Here is an 18,257-nt window from a genome sequence, read left to right on the forward strand (position 1 = left end):
GACCTCAAATTCTTCCAGATATATATTGTGTCTGCAGCTGGAACACCCCTGTCTATAAAGGGACAAGGCAGCATAAGTATTGACGTACATGGGTCGACCTACAACATGAATGTTGTTGTTGCCGATATTGATACCGATGTTATCCTTGGGCTAGATGTCTTCAAGATTCACAGATGTAAGATTGGCATGGACACTGAATCTATTGAAATCCTGGGCAAAATGTGTCCATTAGTTTCAAGTGGCACTTTATATTGCTACAGGGTTATCGTCAGTGAAGTTGTCAAAATACCAGCAATGTCAGAGATGATGATACCTGCAGAGGTAACGTCTGAGGATATTCTAAAGGAAGGTATGTGCTTGATAGAGCAAGCTCAAAGACCGTATGACATTGGCCGAGGTATTGTCGCAAAGTGCTTAGTACGAGGACAACAAAAATTCCCTGTACGTATACTTAATCCTAACCAGGAAGAGCAAATACTTTTCCCGCGGACTGTGATTGCCACATCCAGCCCCGTTCTATCTATACACTCAGTTAAAGTAGATGAATTCACAAAGCCTCATGAGGCACCCGTGCCAGACCATTTACGCGATTTATACAGTCGTGCTGTGAGTGGATTAAATAAGGAACAGGCCAAACAGGTTGGAAAACTCCTTGGAAAGTTCGAGGACGTGTTTTCCACAGGCGATGGTGATATTGGTAGGACAGGTATAATCAAGCATAAGATACCCACAGGTGACACGCAACCAATCAAACAACCACCGGTTCGTGTCCCTGTGAACATGACGGACGAGGTGGACGCACAAATCAATGACATGCTCGATAGAGAAGTTATTCGACCATCCAAGAGTCCGTGGTCAAGCAGTATCGTTCTTGTAAAAAAGAAGGATGGAAAGCACCGCTTCTGCATTGACTATCGGCGATTGAACGATGTTACAATTAAGGATGCCTACCCTCTTCCTAGGGTGGATGAATCTCTAGACCACTTGTCCGATAGTAGATGGTTTTCGTCCTTGGATATTAATGCAGGCTTCTGGCAGGTGGAGGTTGAGGAAGCTGACAAGCTTAAGACGGCTTTTTCCAGTCGAAGAGGTCTGTTTGATTTCCAGGTCATGCCCTTTGGGTTATGCAACGCACCTGCGACATTTGAACGTCTGATGGAGATAGTGTTAGCAGGTTTACACTTGGAAATATGTTTGATTTATTTAGATGACGTGATTGTCACTGGGAAGACAATTGACGATATGTTGACAAATTTGAGTACTGTGCTAGAAAGGTTAAGAGAGGCTGGGCTGAAACTTAAACCTAACAAGTGCCATCTGTTTGCGGAAGAAGTCGAATTCTTAGGCCACCTAATATCATCAGAAGGGATACGTACTGACCCGAAGAAACTGAAGCTATACGTACCTGGCCGATTCCCGGATGCCTGCGTGTTGTACGCTCATTCTTGGGACTCTGTAGTTACTACAGGCGTTTCATTTACCGGTTTGCGGAGCTAGCGAAACCGCTACACCGACTTACCGAGAAAGATGTGAAGTTTGACTGGACACCTGACTGCATGCTTGCATTCGAGTCATTAAAGCAGAAACTAACGGGAGCCCCAGTACTGAGTCACCCGGACTTTCGCGAACCTTTCATCCTAGACACTGACGCGAGTGACATGACCATAGCAGCCGTACTGTCACAAAAGCAGAATGGAGAGGAGAAGGTCGTTGCCTTCGCTAGTCGAGCTCTGAGCAAGTCGGAACGCAAGTACTGTGTGACACGCAAAGAGTTGCTTGCAGTGGTTCAATTCGTCAAGTACTACCGGCATTATTTGTACGGAAGACAGTTCCTGTTACGAACAGACCATAGCTCACCCCGTTGGATCATGAACTTCAAAGATCCAGAGGGTCAGTTAGCTAGGTGGCTCGAGATATTATCTGTTTATGACATGAAAATTGAGCACAGGCCTGGTAGGTTACATGGCAATGCTGATGCTTTGAGCAGAAGGGCTGTAAGCAATGTGGTCGTGACTGTCCGGTGATGGACAAGGTTCAAACTTTGGGAGTGTGTACGCTTGGAGAAGTGTTGGAGTCTGAACATCCCAATGACGTCCTCATTGATATTCAATCGTGCCAGAGCAATGATGCCGATATAGCCACCATGAGAGAATGGCTATTACAAAATTATCACCCAAGCCATACTGTAATTGAGCCTCGAAGTAAATATCTGAAATCCCTGTGGAACCAATGGGAGCGCTTACATGTAAAGGATGACATTGTGGTGAGAAGATGGGACGTTATTGATACTAAGACTATACAATGACAGGCAGTGTTGCCTTTGAGTAGGAGAAGAGAGGTATTGAGATATGCACATGACATCAAGGCCTTAGGACATCTAGGAATAAAGAAGACGTTGGCAAAGATTAGGCAACGCTTCTATTGGCCGGGTCTACAACATGATGTTCAGATATACGTCAATGGGTGTGAAACTTGTGCTAAGCGAAAAGGACCCAACAAAACTAATCGAGCACCAATGCAGGTTACAAGAAGTGGCTATAATTTGGAGCGTATAGCAGTCGACATTTTGGAGGAATTGCCAATGACCGAGAATGGGAATAAATACATTTTGGTGGTATCCGACTACTTCACCAAGTGGACACAAGCGTATGCAATGCCAAATATGGAGGCAGCAACTGTTGCTCGTGTCATTGTGGAACAATTCGTGTCACGGTGTGGTGTGCCAAGGAAAGTGCATTCGGATCAATTGACAATTCACCAGTAGACTGTTTACAGAGATGTATTGACTGTTTCAAATAGAGAAAACTAGAACGACACCCTACCATGCGGAATCGGACGGGATTGCGGAGCGGTTCAATCGAACCTTGTGTGCAATGCTCAGCGCATTTTTAAATGAAAATCATCGAGACTGGGATGACCAGTTACCATTCGTTATGATTGCTTATAGGTCATCGGAGCACGAAACTACCGGTGTCACCCCAAATCTTATGATGCTTAGACGTGAAACAACTATTCCTCTGGACCTAGCATACGATATGCCAACACATGCTAATGTACACCACCTAACGAATGGGTGTGGCAGTTGCAAGAAAAGCTTGAAGCCGCTCATGCGTTTGTTCGTACATATACTGGTAAGGCAATTGGAACGACAGAAGCAGTATCATGGCAGGTCAATTGCCTATGAACATTTTGATGTAGGGGATTCAGTATTTGTGTTCTTTCCAGTAAAACGTTCAGTGTGGTCTCCAATTGTGGTAGGTCTGGATCTGCGCAGGTCATACACACAGATAGATTGAGGAAAGTAAGACCTCGAGTGCTTTTGGGTGAGTTAGACACAAATAATCCCGATGCTATGACAACTCAGGACAAATCTGAGGTGTCGGGTGCCGAACCCAGCGAGCCAGGCTTTCACGATGGTAGTAACCACGATGACCTTGGTTCGATAAGTAGGAAAATACGTAAACCACTTTTGCATCATGACTATGTCTTTCTACTTTCAGTTCTGGAACGCCCAACACAAAGATCACGCCCAGATCGAGGGCCATATGTCCGCTATGCAAAGAAGAAGTCACTGCTGGTGAAAGATTCGAGCTGCACGTTACTCAGTGCGCCATGAATCCCAAAATCCCAAAAGACACACGTGCTATGAGTGTGGAAAAGACTACAAGGAACTTGTGTACCTAAACGTCAAGTGAAGCTAACGGAACATACTCGTGGAAAGTGCAAAAACACCCAAAACACCCGGGGACGACACGGTGGGTAGCGACATTAGTTAGGACAGCGACCCAGAGGTGGAAGTAGCAGGGGAGCCCTGCATCGATTTCGATATCGGTAGGGTTATCAGAAAGCGAACGGTTCCAGAGCTGGTAAGAGCACCGAAGGAACCGCGTATTTCCACGGAGGGTCAGTCTTGCAGCACCTGGATAGAAGATCGCCCAGCTGCGGAAGCTATCGCTTCGAATGACGATAGTACAACCAAGGACCTGCCAACCGGTGGTTTGCACAGCCGTACAGACTGATGATCGTGGGATGGATGTTCATCGATGTAGTGTATGTGACATTACATTTGGGAATCAGGCAATGTTGTTCGTACACAAGGGATGTCATTGTGTTGACAACCCCCTGCGATGCAATGTTTGTGTGCAAACATGCCAGGATGAGATGAACTTTTTCATACACATAACGATTGGTCACACAGCCAAGTGATTGTGTTTTTCAGTAGAGTGATGATTTTAGAACTGTTTTCGTTAGCTGTGCAGTTTGTTTTGTTACAGTTGCATTAATGTTTTTTTTCTTTTCCCATTCTTTTCATTGTTGAACTATCAAGTTAATCATTATTCATCAGGTCATACTCATGTTTGTTTTTCTTATCTCATCAGGATATTAGTCATTCAGTTAGCATTAGATATCATGTTTTGTCATAACCTTTGCTTTTAACATGACTACCGGGAGTAGTATCAATACAAAAATGTTGTTGACGTATTTGTTTTACATTTAGACAGAGTATTGTAAGCGGGGCGCTTAAATCGGAGGCGTGGGTAGTGTGTCGATTTTTGCCGGTACTATATCCTTTAGGTTCATTATTCTTTGAGTTCTTTCCTATTATTTACACCAAAACGAAAGTACATTTCCCGCGGGCAAGCATTCGACTATTCGGTAAGTTCCACGCAAATAGCGTGTGTATTTTGGATTGATCATTGTATTTTTATGTACATAATTTGATGATTTAATAATACAAGTCGGTTATTAAGATGCACAATATGTATTTCATAATATAGCCACAGTATTATACTATTACTGTTTGAAACAGTAGGGTTGTGTTTACATGAAATAGTAGGGTGATGTCTTTAGCAAGCGGGTCACGTGGTATATATATCAGTATATAAAGCGCTGCTCTTATGGGGAGCGAGCTATCTGCGTTCGATTGGCGATCAGAGCACATCGTTAAATACGTTGCATTAATTAGAGACCTTATACCATTGGAATTATCTGGGACTTTGTATGCCTTTTGAGTAGAAGTGACCCTAGCAACTTTGCGCATTACACCATAGCTTGCTGGGTAGTTTCAATAGAGACTCATACCTTTGTCCGGGTCACAGGTTTTCATTGGTGATATAAGACGGTGCACGAGTCTGGTCTCGTAGGTCAATCTGAGTCTGTCAAGCTACTGATTGTCGCTTGTACAACAGTGACCGACTGTCTTCCTTGCATAACGCAGAGGGGGGACATTGATTGTCTTCCTTGCGTAACGCAGAGGGGAGACACTGCAGACTCTTTTGGTATAAGTGCAAGTCGACCCAAGTCGACTCAAGCCAACCCAAGACGACCCAAGTCAACCCAAGTTGACTCAAGTCATCCCACGTTGACCCAAGTCAACCCAAGACACCCCAAGTCGACCCAAGTCAACCCAAGTCAACCCAAGTCAACTCAAGTCAACCCAAGTCAACCCGAGTCGACCCAAGGATATATATATCCCGAAGGAACGGTAGACACGTTACACTAACTATGTTTAAAGAAGAACTATAATGCATAAGCATAGCCTGATTTAGTGCAATGAAAAAAGGGCGTATTTTAGCTATTCATAACAGCTGACAAAAGGTTGCAACAAACGCCTTATGACCTGTTTGTTGATACTCGGTTTGTTACACTAGCTGGGATTTCAACACAATTTGAGATTAACACAAAAAGAGAATTTTTGACGTAAGGTCGTTTACAAAGCAAGCTTTCCAGTTTCGAATATTTGGAGTGAGGTGATTTAGTCCACCTAACCTTGTAGGACAGGATCTTACTGAAATGAAATGTCAAAGAAAATATTTATTTTTTCTCTCGAAAACTTTATCAAACTTAATCCTAAGTTCTGAACTTATCCACTGTAATATCCTGAATTAACTTCAGTAGTATACTATCGCAGGGCAACAGATAATATTTTGGGTCAATTAGTTTTCACTGCAAGCTTTTTGCAACAAATAGTTTTTTCCCTCAAAACTATTTGTCAAATATTTTTTTTACAATTTGATCAAAACATACATATATTTCTGGATCAGATTAGCGCGTCATTTTAGGATATTGATAATTCTCAGCAATTCTTATTCCAATTAAGTAATTATAAATTCACAGTGGCAATGGTTGTTTGTAAATATTAGTACTTATTGTATATTGACAATTGGATGATGATGAGTCATTTAATTTCAATCAGTTTCAACACTCCTGCCTTTCAGTCTCAGATCATACTCACATTGCCAAATCATCTCCATCAATGACAAGCCAGTGGAGATCACGATGGTGTTAGTTAATTTGAGACACGGAATCGCAGCGGTGTTTTGAGCCGAATATTTCAGAATCTGTCACCACCTGCGCTATTAAATGTGATAGTATACTCTTCACAATGTCTTTTCCCGACGGTTTGGGTCTCATACCGAATTGTAAAATATTGGTCGCGCACGCCATTTATGAAAGTTTCCTAACCCGACAGCGTTGAACAGAGAACCTTTTCCCGAACTTATCTCTGCTGAAGTAACTTTTTATATTGATATCGGCCTATAGAAGCTAACTGAAAATATTATGGCCGCACTAAAGTTTGCAATACACTAATTATAATTAAAAGCGGTACGGCGGAAAACGGAACAACTGAAACGACGAAGAATCAATTTCAATTCGTTTTCCATTTTCATAATCGTTTTCTGTACAATTGATTTTTAATTTCAATTCGTTTTCTGTCAAATATAAATCGTAAAAACGATAAAACGAACCTTATCTGTTGCCCTGTATCGCCGTCGCAAATAATGAACCTTACGTTAATTGTCCGAAAATGAAACCTCTACAACACGTGTATCTTTTAAATTACCGTTTGTTGTAAACGATCTTTTTTAGTTCACGTATCCATCAAATCAACCAGTACAATCAACGCAAATGGCTTTAAATCGTTTGAAGAAAAATGTTAGGTTGACCGCAAATAATGTTTTTCGTTCAAAGGTACCCCCTATTTCGATCATGATGTATTGACAAGCAAAGACAGCACTTATTTAATGTGAGCGTTTAACGCAGAGAAATAATTCGCCTCGAACATTTGATTCAACTCCATATTCGCAAACGGCATTTTAACTCTTCAGAGGGATGAGAGCTCTTGTTTTCCCAATAATTTCAATCGATCACCGATTGTTATTAACAAAAGCTAACGATATGAGACTTTTGGACATACGATTATGTACAAAGCCAGCTACGACATTATACAATTGAAATGGATTGATAAAGCGGTTATCCTTTTTTCATGCACTTTATCATAGTCTGTGTTTTAAGATTATTCACTACACCATCATAACATAAATCGAATGAGTGTTCATTTGCAATTACGGTTAAAAAAACAACAAAATTTCATTTATTTGCAGTTCCGATAAGGAAGCCTCTACAAAAATGTTTGTTAAAACTATTCCAGTTTAAAGTAAACGATCGTTTGTAGGACTTGTTCATGTGTAATATATTCGAACAATCAACTCCGATGGTTTTAGATAGTTTAAATGACATTGCAAGGTTGACTATTTATTAATTGTTTATTCTGTTCAAGTCAATTCGTAATTGCAATTTGATGTCTGTATCAGCAAAGGTACCACTTCATGTTTTATACTGATCATCAGACCAACGGATAAAGTATATCAAGTTTTATAGTTTATTAAATTACCAATTTATAATTGCAAACTAGGTTTTTAACTCTCCGAAGTAGGAGAGAAATTATAATCTTTTTCCACTTTATCAATTTTACCAATTATCAAATTGTTTGCAGGTCATGGACAAGTGCCTTGCGACACGAGACCATTTGACGTAAGATTATGTAGATTGCAAGTTTACCTGTGTTGAATCTGCGCATTTGCTGTCACTAGGTCTTACGAACCTTCAAGAACATGATCTGAAATACATTTCAAAGCGGATACATTTTTCGACTTCAGACGGATATATTTTCCAACAGATGTCACAAAAGCGCAGTCTTTAATGTATGGATTATTGTATTATCCTTCGACTCTAAAGCGTATTCTTTTGCTGTCTATGTATATAGTAGTATCGTAGCAGCGTGGTTCAGAATAGAAAGCTTCTAAAATGTATCGTAAATGAAATCCATTTTTGCTATTCATAATAATCTGATGGTTGTGTTACTGTCTTATCTCCTCGAATATTCTACAGTACTGGATTTTAATCTTCCAAACAGTTTGGCTTTTTAGATATCTATATGTTATTAGGTTCTAGAGGATCATCGATTTCCAGCATGAAATCCTGACCATCGAAGGTAAGCTATGAATTTTAGTGTCCTCCAATCGCGAGTTATCAAATTTCAAGTTTTACTTAGGCTTGTTTTAAAACTTTTGCTCTTAATAATCCTTGTATAATAAATTTTTTCAACACATTTTATTTCGTGATTGCATGTGCATACAATATGAATAATAATAATAATAATATTGTTTTGCAATCAAACATAATAAAATGGCAAGAAAATACATGTAATGCATCTAACACATATCATAAGTTATTCGCAATGGTATTCATTGATGACTAAGCGTATAGGTTAGTGAAGAAACACTAAACATTACAATTACATGCAGTAGTTAAGTGTTGAAAAATACTTCAACAAAATGCGTAAAGAAGGAAAATAAATCTAGTGTGTATAGACTAAGTAGAATGTGAACATTATAATAACAGATGAGAAAGGCATAATTACATTGTTATATTTGACTAAGCAGAACAAAGACATGTTGGCGGCGTGACTCGTTCTTTATTCAATGAGCGTCTACCAGATAGTATTGATCAACACAAATCAAGGTTACAAACCAATAAACAATTACGAATACATGACATTCCTTTCATTAAGATAAATAAAAATTCTTAAGACATCAACTTTAAGCAAAGTGTTAATAACTGATATATGTATGTAATTATAATGCTTTACATAACAATGAAAGTTATGTAAATTTATCTGAAACAATTAGTAATTAACATTTACTTTTCTTATATTACTACATTAATGTTACTGTATTCAAATACCAAGTTAAAAATTTAAAACATCAGTTTCGTTTTACTCATTGACATCAAATGCAATAATGCTAAAGAGAGATAACTCAAAGATGTTGTCCATTTTCAGAACACATTTCCTTATTTCCCTTTATATCAATTGAAGGGAATAAACTTATCCATTGTCTATCAATATAGTAAGTTATACAAATGCTTCAATTTATCAAATGCAACTATTTCTTAACATATTTCGCAATGAATTGATGAATAATTGTCAAAATTGTAATTGTCACATTATGCCTTTTTTAAATAGTTATAAACTAAAAGATTAACTATAGTTATGTATCCACTATGAACTAAGAACTAATGACTAGAAACAATGTCTCTCAATGCCTCTGAACCTTTTTATAACAACCTCAACTACATGCATTCTTGAAAAGCTTAAATGAGCTTACAAGAGTTTGTTAGACTAGAATTTGCATCTGTCTTGAGACAGAATGACACAACAGGGTTTAGTATACCATTAAATCTTAATATCAACTTTGTAATCACTGTAATTCGATGGCACATTAACTATTATGCCGGATCTCGTTGTTGTAGGTTTTGGAACACTTTTAACCACCGAAGCTGGAGGGTCAACAACAGGAGGCTCTTCAGTGAGCATCGCACTGTCATTGTCTTCAACGAAATTGTTCTGGAATGTTGCTTTTGTCGGCTTCAGATGTCTACGGTTTCGCCTGTATTTCTGTCCAGTATCAGATTGGACAATATACGATCGCGGTTTATCGTGTTTTTCTACAACGGTTGCTGGCGTCCATGTTTTATCGTTTTGATATTTCTTCATAACCACGCGCTCTCCCTGTTTTAGATTTGGAAGTGGTTTTCCACAGTGTTTGTCAAAGTAGAACTTTTGTTTCTGTTGTGCTATTTTCTTGCTTTCACATACATATTTTGAATCGTTTTGAGGTTGTAATAGTTCGGCTGTCACAGGCAATGTTGTTTTCACCCTTCTTCCAAGGAACGTTTGCGCTGGGGAAAGTCCTGTGTGTTCGATGATGATGTCGCGATACACCATGAGTGATTTATAAGGGTCTTTTGCCTTTTTCAGGAGCTGTTTGACAGTTTGAACACCACGTTCGATCAAACAATTGGATTGTGCATACCTTGGCGAACTTGGAAAACTGAACACCGATGTCCGAAGGCAGTTCGTCCGGAATTCCGTACCTCGCGAACTGGCTTTTCACGTGCTTGATAGTGTTTTTGCTACCTGGATTATCTAGTTTCTCTAACTCTGGCCAAGAGCTAAACCTATCAACTGTCAGCAGGTACTTTTCTTCGTTGAAATGAAACACTTATTTGCAACCATGGCCTTGTCGGAATATCGTGTTTGATCATTGGTTCCTTCTGATTAATCTTTTGATGTCGCGCACAAACTTCAGACTGAGATACTTTGTCTGCGACTTCTTTCGCCATTCCTATCCAGCGCTCTTGCTTTGCACTTCACTATGCCGGTATGCGCTTCATGTATAATTTTTAGCATATCCGGTCTGAGTTTTTTCGGCACTATTAGCTTCTGGCCTTCGAACAACATACCGTCATCACTGGCAAATTCGTCACGAAAGATCCAGTATGTCAACATTTGTTCAGATGCTTCTTCACTTGTCTCTGGCCATCCTTGATCTACATACTCTTTTAGTTGTTTCAGTTCCGAGTCGTTCGCTGTTTCTTCTTAGAATATCTTCCTTTATTGACTGGAAACTAGAAGGTAGGTGATCAAGTTCACTTAGAGCATTTGCGAGTTTCCCGATTTGTATTTCACTTTCAGGTTATATCTATGCAAACTCAGCAGAATTCGTTGCAGTCGCTGCGGCGCCTGCACTAGCGGTTTTGCGAATATTGCCTGTAACGGTCGATGATCTGTTTCAACCAGCACCTCTCTCCCGTAGATGTACTGGTGAAATTTTGTACAGTCATACGTGATTGCGATTGCCTCTTTCTATTTGTGGGCATAGTTTTGTTGAACTGTAGTCAACACACGTGATCCGAACGCGATTCGTTGTCAATTTTGAAGTAGGACTGCACCTAGCCCTTTTGACGATGAGTCGATGTTCAACGTTACTGTTTTTTTCACGTTGTAGTACTTTCGTGATTGACTCTTTGAAGGTTTTAAATGCGTCAGTTTGTTCCTTTCCCCAATACCCCATGGACATCTTTTTCCAGCAGTTTTCTGAGGGGTGACTGGTTCGTAATGAATTTTCCCAAATAGTTTACGAAACATAGAAAGGTCATCAATTCCTTAGTATTTCCTAGCTGTTTCATATCTTTTACAGCTCGTACTTTTTCACCATCAGGTCTCAATCCCTCACTTGATAGCACATGATCAACATACATTAGGCTCGTTTTCTTGAACTCACATTTCTCCTTGTTTAGCTTGATTTTCATTTAATTGCGTCTGTCTAAAACTCTGAACCAGCCTTTGATCATGTTGTTTTTCGCTTTCTCCCCAAATAATTATATCATCGACTATGGATTCACAACCATCTAGGTCTTGAGTGAGTTCAGCAACCAGTTTTTGATAAACATCTGGTGCTGATTTTATGCCATACGGGAGCCGTTTGAAAGTGTACCTCCCGAAGGGGGTATTCATCGTGCACAGCTTCTATGATGGTTCGTCTTGTTTATATTGCCAGAATCCGCTACTGGCGTCCAATTTGGAGAAGTATTTGGCGTTGGCCATCCGCGGTAGAATTTCTTCAACTGACTTCATAGGATAATGTTCCCGCATTATTGCTCTGTTAAGATCTTTAGAATCCATACAAATACGTAGCTTTCCATAAGGTTTAACTACTGTCACCATCGAATTGAATCATGCGGTTGGTTCGTCTGTTTCTTTTTCACGTCTTTTATCTCCATAGAATCTAGTTCTTCCTTGATTTTGTCTTTAAGGGCAACTGGCACTTTTCTTAGTGCATGAACTACTGGTTCTCCTGGAATCTTGCCTTATCCTTTGAAAATCTTGGGATACTTTGTATAAATTTCATCTGGACTAACTGAGCTTACGCGCACGATGAGTTTAATTTTTTTAGCACTTTCTCAACCTAGCAGTGTTTCTGATTCAAGTTCAACAATATGGAGTTTCACATTGTAGTTTTGTCCTTTCAGGTTACATTGAATGTTTCTTGTACGCTTCACAGGCAGCTGGTGACCTGTGTACGACTTCAGTTTAGTTGATTTTTTGTCCAATATTCCAGGAAAACCTAAAGATTAATATGTTTTAAAGGACATCACATTGCACATCGCTCCTGTATCAATCTTCGTTGTGATAGTTTTGCCATTGATTATAGCGTGTTGTGTCCAATTGGTTTCTCCGTGTATAGAATTTACAGTTATTGTGTCCACAAACAGCTTGTCATCATCACTGCCGGATCCGTTTTCGATTTGATGCACTGCGCGTTTCTTTCATGTAAATTTCTTCGCTTTTTGTCTAGATTTTCCTGTCTTGCACTAAAATGCAAAGTGATTGTAGGCCTTACATTTTGTACACTGTTAACCGAACGCGGGACATCGACCATCGGCTGGATGTTCATATCCGTACTTGGTGCACTTTTTTCCTTTTTCTGACTTCTTCTGGTAGTGTTTTGGTGATTTACTCTTTATCGCATTGACTTTCTCTGCCTCATTCATCATGGACTTTTGTTGACACTTCATGTGTGTATGCTATTTCTAATGTTTTCTCCAACGTCAGTCTTGATCCAATGATGATGATTTTTTTTCTCTTATTTTGTTGTTCTTTACCCTAAACACTATGCGATCTCTCACCATTTCATCAGGTTTGTCATATTGACAGTCTCTAACAAGAATTTGTAAGTCTGTAACAAATTGATCAATCGGTTCACTTTCGTTTTGAACCTTTGCGCTAAATTTGTAGCGATTGTACACTAAATTTGTCCTTGGTTTGACATAGTTCATCAATTTGTCTGTGTACCTGTCTATCTTTTTCTTGTCATAAGCGGTTAGGTTTCATGTACTGTAGATCTTTCGACCTTTCTCTCCTACCCTTATCATAAGGTTATTGCACTTTTCTTCTTCCGATTGTTTGCTGAGGGGACCGGCGAAGATAAAATTTGCATGTTCTGTGAACCTTTTTCATTCCGACTCAAGATCGGGGGACTCCCAGTCAATACTTGGGGCAGCACCGATGCCTTCCATGGTTTGTTTTGTTCGATTATACCTTCGTACTTCTTTTTACAAAACACTGGGTACTTCAGGGACCTGTAGAGGGCCTATTTTTTACTTCTTGACACCATGTTACATTTGACTAAACAGAATAAAGACATGTTGACGGCGTGACTCGTCCTTTATTCGATGAGCGTCTACCAGATAGAATTGATCAACACAGATCAAGGTTACACACCAATAAACAATTACGAATACATGACAGACATATTTATATGTGCATATCGTTATATTTTATACCGTAGACCCTACATTTAATTTTATGTGGGTAATGGTACGCTTAGTTAAAATTTGTTAAGAGTACTTAAAACTACAACCATCTTATAATTTTAATTCTAAGTTCGTGAGACAATACCATTAAACAATTCCCATTCGCTGTCAAAGGATTCTAAATTTTTTAAACTTGATATTTTTCTCAAGTTATCATATTCATACTTAATATATTTCTTTGTTCCTGTTATGCTGGGAATGCATTTATTCATTTTACACTTGTACAGGTATAGCTTAACAAACAAAATAATATTATTTATGGCTGTAGCAGACGAAATCGAATATCCAAGTAGTAGGATTGTCGTGTTAATGAAAGGAAAAGATTGTTCTGGTAATATTTGATCAATAAATGCTTTAGATATTTGACACTCCAAGAATAAATGTTCCAAATTTTCCTAACTTTGTTTGTAAAAAGAACATAACGGATCATCAGAAATTTTCATTTTACTCAAAATACTAATGTTCCAAGTATCCTGCGAATTAGCCTATATTGGAATCACTGAACCTTTACATCATTGGTTATTAAAAATGGTAGTTTAAATAAGCAGTTCCATTCTTTTTCATTAATTATGGTATTGCATTTTGAACACCATTTTGATTTAACAGATGGCTGTTCATTATTTTTATTTAGAATGGTGTATAGTTGATTTGCATCAGATTCTTTTTTCGGTACAAGTTGAAATAATAGTTGTAAAAAAGGTTTGATAGTTTGTTGAGTAGGGCAAGATATACATTTTTTAAATTTATATTTTGCTCTTGTCACCCCTGTATAATGAATGAAATTTATGTTCAAATTGTACGTTCTATTAAGGAAATCACGAGAGATAAAGGTTCTATTTTTGAACATATCACATATACAATAAATTCCAGCTAGGAACCATGACTCGAAGAAAAAACTTTTATTTCCTATCAATATATTTGGATTATAAAAAAGTGGATCATACAAAAATTCGTCTATGTTTACTTCTAATTTACCACAATAAAGTGAGAATGTGTTTAAAACATCTACCCAAAAGGGTTAGAAATTATGTAAGCTATATTTAAAGCATAATGATAACTGCAATTTAAGAGTTAAAATGTATCAAAATAAAGTTTTGTAATTTCTATCCAATTTCCCCTAAAGGATTGATTTTTTGTAACCATGTTAGTTTTATTGCTCAAATAAATGCATCCAGATTGATCATTTTTAATCCCCCTTCACTATAATCTTTTACTATTGTTGAAAACTTTATTTTACTATGCCCATCCCAAAAAAAAACTCAGAATAGAAGACTTTATTGAGTTAAGAATGGTATTATTTCGGTTAGGCAATGATAAGAACAAGTGATTGAATAAGGACACAATAAGTTATTTCACAATTACAATCTTTCCAATGGGTGTTAAAATTCTTCTTTTCCAGTTTTTCAGAATATTTTCCATTTTGACAATTTTTTTCATCATAGTTTAATTTATTCATTTTTGAAAGGTAAACATGAAAATATATCACCAGCATTTTAAAACTTTGTTGCATCCAATTTAGTTTCCATTTTGTTTTTATGGTATGACAACTATATTTGTGCTTGCAAATCCATACAACATTTGTTTTATCAAAGTTTACATTAAGACCTGATATAACTGCAAAATCCTGAATAACAATAAAACTTTCATTGAAGGATTGTTCAGTTCCGTCTAATAAAATTGTAGTATCGTCTGCAAACTGAGGTTATTTGTGTTCAGTTCCATTAATGGTTACACTTTTTATATTCTTGTTATCTCTAAATGCAAGCGACAAAACTTCAGCGCAAAGGATGAAAATATAACATAACCTTGTATAATAATTAGTTGAAATATAGGAACAGCACTATCTAGAATCTGGAAGTTTAACTGGCTGTTTTGTCAATACCTGTTTCATCCATTTGAACAATCGGTTGATAGAAAATGGCGCCTGATTATCACTCGTTAGTTTGCCGTCGCCATCCAAGGCATTGTGTATTATGTGACCCGTTGCAAAACAAGTCAAACCTCGAGCATTGTTTATTTATACAATGTATATAACAATTCGCAATGAAATACGCATCACGCGAGTGTTGGTCGCTATTTTAACATCTGTGTGATTGTTCTCAAAGTGCGGTGGTAAGTAGACTTCCGTTTCCATTCGGAAACGACTTGTTCATGAATGATTTGGTATTCTGCTTGTACTAAGATAGTGCGCCTGGCATAAAACAAAATGATGTCGCACGCGATGGTTTATTTGCAGTAAGTTATTTCGATAAAAGAATCGTTCAGCAACAAGCCATTAGGCCTAAAATAGCAAATGACCTAAAATGAGAAGACCGTTAGGTAAGTATTTTCCGGACAACAATCCAAAAAGCAAATCGTTTTGATAATAGGTCAAAATACACAACAAATGAACTTTGATGTTTTTTGCACCAAAAGTTCGACAGAAAGATAGGCGCTAGTGAAACGCGCGTCCTTTTCAGCTTTATAACACGAGTTGGACACGTTGAGTACGCCCTTGACGTATCAAGGTAAGCTGTCTCCACAATAAACACATGATCTATCTGACTAATCGATTTGTGAATACACTCGATATTGCTTATCAATATTAAGACAATTATGCATTATCAGAGGTTGAGATTGAATTAATCTCTAATTAAACAAGCTTTTTGACACATTGACTCTAATTAAGATCTAATATTAAATTTTAATGCGGGTTTACGTTTGCGCGCATTGTATACATATTTGAATTAAATTTTCATTTATGAAACAGAAAGTAGATATATTGTCACAATGGCTTCTCCTTGGCTTAATATTTCAATTCGAGGCATCGCAAGCGACTTTATTGGAGTCTGTTCTGTTATACGGTCTTGTAAACCATGTATGAAAGCCAACACATCAAAAGCAGCTACTATGTTCTGCAGGGATTTTCAAGAGTTTCTATGTGAAAAGTGTCGAAATCCACACGTTGCATATAAACCTGGGCTGCATGACATAGTCTTTATTCAAGAAAGAGAATCATCCCAAGTGTTCTTTGACATGAAAGAAATGGGTATGTGTAAAGGGCAATGAAAGGGATTCGAATTTTTCTGCGAAAACCATTGTTAGCTATGCTGCACTACACCAAAATCACCTTCGTCTTTAGATATGTCTCCAATAGATTCATTAAGCTGTGCCTCCGAGTGCTTGCAATCAATTACATAAGCGTCAGCAGCGGACTATTACTTTTACAAGCATCGTTTCAAATTATTTATCCCTGCAAAGAAAAAATGACTATTTCATCCAATTTGTCAAATTTTCTATTCGTAAAGAAACATTCTCAACATAGAAATATCAATTAAATGGATGTCAAAACTTCAAACTCATGATTTCTATACTTAACAGCTGCATTTAAAACATCTTTATGTCAAGCCATTAGTTGAGTTTTTTTGGCGTGCTTTGGGATACTTTTGTTATTCGGAATATGACCGAATACAGTCTGTAATATCAACTCATTCGACAAATCAACAAACATACTTTGATTTAGGCATTGGGTAAATGTTACAATAACTATTAAGTTGAATTAAGGTCTTTACAAATCTGAGTTCTGATTCCTGGGATTGACAGTCAAGCACTCCAGAATCCATACCACGCAAGTTATGTGGCCTGTCCGGGATGAAAACTCATGAGCCCTGTGTTGACAGGTCGTTGCTAATACAAAGCAGCTAGCAGGGTCTGGTCTGTTCCCAATAATAATTAGGCAATATCCTATAAGGGATACATATTTGGTATATTTTCAGATCGCTGATGACATGGAAAATTTGGTGGCGGAGAACTTTGTACTCCGAGACCTTCGGGCAAACACCATTCTGGTTGGCAAGCATAGTGAGGTCAAGGTCGCAGACTTTGGGCCCGCTCGAATAATTATGGAAGATATCTATAAGGCACATAAAAGTGAGGTAATAATTAAAAAAAAACATTGTATTCACATACGATGTTATTCTTACTTCATATTTTCTGATGTCAGGAATTGCGAACTTCAGTGATTTTTGGCTTGGGAAAGATAGCGTGTTTAACCATGAAATTGGAAAAAAAATGAAACATTATAATTATGATTATACATACCTGTAAACCAGTACATTTTTATACGTTAATGTTAAACTGCAATTTTAAATTTATCTTATAAAGCGCTGCTGAGATTTGTTCTTACAATCAAGCAAATGTTAGGTTGAAATTAATTCTTTAACCTGTATGTTTCACTTGCAATAATCTATGTATTATTATAACTCAGAATAATGTACAATAAGAAATGTTTGAGCAAAGTTAAAGTGTTGCGTTACAAATTATTAAATACGCAAGTTAAATATAACGTTATAATGTTATTGACTACATCTAGTGAATGACATTTTTCACTGTAATATTGTAAGGGGAACACATTATACAGGAATTTAAGAACTTATATTTATCAATTGAATGTGTTGTTTCTTTTTTTTCGTCTGTTTAAACCTGGTTTATTAAATAAATGAAGCGAAGTTACATTGGTTTTAGTTAAACCTAAGATAGTTTGCCTGGTCAGGGTTGTAACATATATTTCTAACCTTTGGTGTATGTGTTATATTTTTGGAGAAAACAATATGCATTTACTTTCCTTTAAAATGAATCGTGGGTACATATAACACTGAAAACATACAAAAAATGTGTTCCTATTAAAAAAATAAAAAATGTCTAATTTGTATTTTGTTCTTACCTCACTGGCATCATAATTTATTCTAGAGGTTAGTAAACGCTAAAAGACCTTTCAA

Source organism: Dreissena polymorpha, chromosome 6 (assembly GCF_020536995.1).
Source record: "Dreissena polymorpha isolate Duluth1 chromosome 6, UMN_Dpol_1.0, whole genome shotgun sequence".
Taxonomy (NCBI): Eukaryota; Metazoa; Mollusca; class Bivalvia; order Myida; family Dreissenidae; genus Dreissena; species Dreissena polymorpha.